The sequence below is a fragment of the Amblyomma americanum genome, chromosome 1, assembly GCF_052857255.1.
Source record: "Amblyomma americanum isolate KBUSLIRL-KWMA chromosome 1, ASM5285725v1, whole genome shotgun sequence".
Classification (NCBI taxonomy): domain Eukaryota; kingdom Metazoa; phylum Arthropoda; class Arachnida; order Ixodida; family Ixodidae; genus Amblyomma; species Amblyomma americanum.
Window position 1 is genome coordinate 416,612,061 of NC_135497.1, and position 3,793 is coordinate 416,615,853.

The 3,793-nt window shown below is 43.6% G+C and overlaps 1 pseudogene; it reads left to right on the forward strand.

Annotated features, from left to right (window-relative positions):
• The first annotated feature begins 1,407 nt into the window (after positions 1 to 1,407).
• On the forward strand, positions 1,408 to 2,472 carry LOC144124512 (uncharacterized; annotated as a pseudogene).
• The last annotated feature ends 1,321 nt before the right edge of the window (positions 2,473 to 3,793 follow it).

Consider the following 3,793-nt stretch of genomic DNA (forward strand, 5'->3'; position numbering starts at 1 on the left):
TCGCACAGCACACGGGCCTATAGGCACCCTGCAGATGTAAGTAACTCCGGCGCCGATGACAGCGCCTCTAGCGGCGGCCTGAACGTCCGCTGGGGGCTGCAGCCGAGCAAGCCTAAGCAAGTCCCGCCGACCGAGTAGCATCGCCGCCGCTGTTTCGTCGAGAAGCCTTGTTTTTGCGCTTGCGTTTCCATGGGTCCGCGTCCCAACAACAAAAATTGCTGTGTAGTAGGGTGTTACAGCAAGTACAGCAACTCACCAGGCATCAAGTTTTTCTCCTTCCCATCGAGACCCTGGGAGAGAGAACGGAGACAGCGTTGGACACAGCTAGTTCGTCGTCAGAAGTAAGACTTCGGTTCTTATTATTGTCATTGACAATATACTTAGAAAATCGGCGCTCAGGGGTGTTTTTATATATCGTTTTGAAGCCACTGCATGAAGAAAGAAGCTCAGATTGCTATTGTCGTGCCGTGAACGAGCTCTAACGTAAGTGTAGAAGCGCCCGCACGAGCAGACCAAGGCGGTGGAATACGATCTTCACGTCTGTCCTAGCATCGTTTACACGAAACCGCGGCGCTCTCAAAACGACGCTAGCATCGCGAACTATATGCCTGTTTCCACTCCACTGCGCTTGTGACCTTTTAAAGCGTTTATCTTTAAAATGCTGTTGATCTTGTTTTATCGTAGATTCCAAACCTCGCTAAACGTTTGAAGAGGTCGTGTTAAACGCTTCGGCGGCAGCCTTTGCGTGTTACTCGGGTTCTTACTGTACTTGTTTGTAGGTTATATTACGGGCTCTGGGAACAGTGTTTATTGCTTTTTAGGCACTGTCAGCGTGCTGCTGTGCTAGCATGAAGTCCTTTATTGTGCCTTTCTACCCAGCTTTTTTTTTTTCATTTGCACTCCGCAGTGAGAATGGGACGGGTTGGCTTCCAACGAAAAACTCAAGGATATGCAGTAAGCATTTTGTCGGCAATGTCAAAGCCAACGAAGAAGGTCATCCTTCATATCATCCAAGCATCTTCCCGTCTGTTTACAAGAAGAAACAAACTCCTGGCTCAAGCAGACGATTTGAATGGTACACGCGTGTTCCTCTAAAGCTTAGAGTGTTAAATGCGTTCCAGTTAAAGACAGGCTGCGGATGGTCATTGTGATTTTTATTGTTTATTGTTTGTAGGCAAATGGAAAGGGAAAAAAAGAAAGCTTCAGGAAAGTATCAGGATCCTTTCCCGCACCCGGATTCACCTGTCCCTGCCATTGATTGCTCCGCAGAACAAGCTAATGAAATTTCACCTATGGAATGTAGCCTAGTTGATGTAAAAGTTTTCTTTTCCTCGAGTGATGAATTGTACATATTGGACTTCCACGCAAATGAAGATGTGTTATGTGGTGTTCATCGGTATTTCTGTAATGCAGGCATCTACAATGAATGAAGGTCAACCGGAGTGCGTTACCGGAGAGCTCATCTTTCTCTCGGTGACTTCTAATTGCACTGCAAGCTGTTTTGTATCCCACAAGACATCATTTACAGTGAAGCAAGGAACTGTGTGTGATATCGATTTTTGTTTCAAGGCCAATGGCCCAGTGCATAATCAGCCCTACTTCGGCGGGTTTAAAGCACTGTGTAATGATTAATCTACACTGCAGTCATTAACAGCAGTGTCTTTTCAAATTTTTGCCCTTCTGCTTAGTGTTCTTCCTGCTTCAGCACAGCGGGTGAATGAGCTTTCCCTTGAAGACAGACTCCATTTGCTTTTGATCAAGTTAAAACATGGCCTTCCGTTTTCCTTTCTAGCAACATTATTTACCATTCACAGCACGACAGCTTCTCGAATTTTCAAATCAATTCTTGCTAGCCTCAAGACAGCTACAAAGACCTGGATATTCTGGCCGTCACGGTTAGTTGTACAACGAACAATGCCAGCTAGCTTTCGTGAGCACTACCCAATGTGTAGAGTTATTATTGACTCCACAGAACTTGAAACAGAAATGCCACCAGGCATTGAGAAGCGTAACCTGTGGTATTCTAACTACAAAGGACGGTATACACTGAAATATCTAATTGGCATTGCTCCTAACGGGTTGATAACATTCATTTCTAAGGGCTTTGGAGGCAGGACCACAGATGCAGTAATCATCACTGAGAGCAAATTATTGTCTCTTCTGGAACCCGGCGACGTTATAGTGGCCGACAAGGGCTTTCCAGCTATTAGAACTGGGCTTGGTGCACAGCAAGCAACTTTGGTAATGCCATCTTTTGCAACAAGTCGTCAGTTTACCGAGTCAGAAGTGGATGCTACTTATGAAACAGCATCGGTACGCATCCATGTAGAGCGAGTGATACAACGACTGAAGATATTTCAAATTTTATCTAACAGAATTCCACATGAATATGTTGACGACATCTTCCACGTGGTTGCTGTTATTACTAGTGTTAAGCCTGGAATCTTCGCAAAGAATTACTTCAGTGACTGATGCGTTGAGCCAATATTGAAGTGCCCTAACACATATTCAGCAAAACAAAAAATAGGACGACCTATGGCACAATTTTACCATCATGGCAAGTCCCTAAGCTTTTAAACGCCATACTTCATTAATTGAAATAATGGAACGGTATCCCAGCTTGTCTGTGCTTCAAAAACAGTTATTTTTTCTATCTCAGCAGTGAGTGCATTTTCGTTACCTTTCATGCACAGCGAAACCCAATCCGTTCTTTTATGTTTGTTTCATTACTACGCTGTAGCGTGTTTTGTGATAAATGCATTATTTTTCTATTTTTTTCTGGTTTTCTTTCTTTTTCCAAAGTAGAACTGCTATGTAGTGTGTTTGCTGTTGCAATGAGCAAAACTGCTGAACCATTGCTGGTGATGTGACACCAATGTGGTGCTAGGGGCCTAGAAAAAGGATTTGTGTCTTTCTTTTTGCCGTGGCACCGTGGCAATGCTTCACTGTATTGTCAAAAACTGCAATGAACTCAAATTTTTATCTTCAACTTGCCGGAAAGGCTAGAAGACGGACAGTAAACACAACGCAGGATTGCACTTGATTTCAACTGTTTATTACACTGACAGACTATTACAGTGGGGAATGTGGTACTACACATGCGACTGTCTAAAATGACTGCAGTGGAGCCATTGTAAATAGTATAAATAAAATGCACTGCATCCACATGTAATAAAGGACTGCTCAGCCTTATGGCCAGTGAAAGGGCTGCTTGGTGGGGAATATCACATTTTTCTGCTTTCGGATATTGCCTTCAAAAAATGTTGAAAATAAAACTGACGCAGCTTTGGGACTGCCGAAGGCAAGAATCAATTGTCCCTCACAACAGGAATTGTGAGGGAGTACAGACTTGAATATACATAGAAGTAGCACTTTTAGAAGCCAAGAGCATGCAAGCTAACTTGTATCTGTGTGTAATATGGGCGACTGCATCTTAAATGCAATTCTTTGTCGCCACATAGGTACTTTAGCGAGGGCCTTTCTGTCAACTTCTGGTTTCTCCTGGTGTAGGGAAATTTTATTTTCAGCAGAACTGTTTCATTATCTTGATCCCTGAAATCACATTTTATTTAGTGAACGACAAAACATGTTTATGCAACTGCTTACTTGAAAATCCCGTCCGGAGAGCACGCCAATCATGGATCATCTGAGCATACCACAAGGTCCAATTTAGAGACCCTTGTACCATGTTCAGCCTCGAATTTTTTTCTCGCCTCTGGCTCCTTTTCCATACCATATTCTAACGCAGGACCAGTGAACTGTGTTTCTGAGACAATGCGTTGAGCACGGTCAT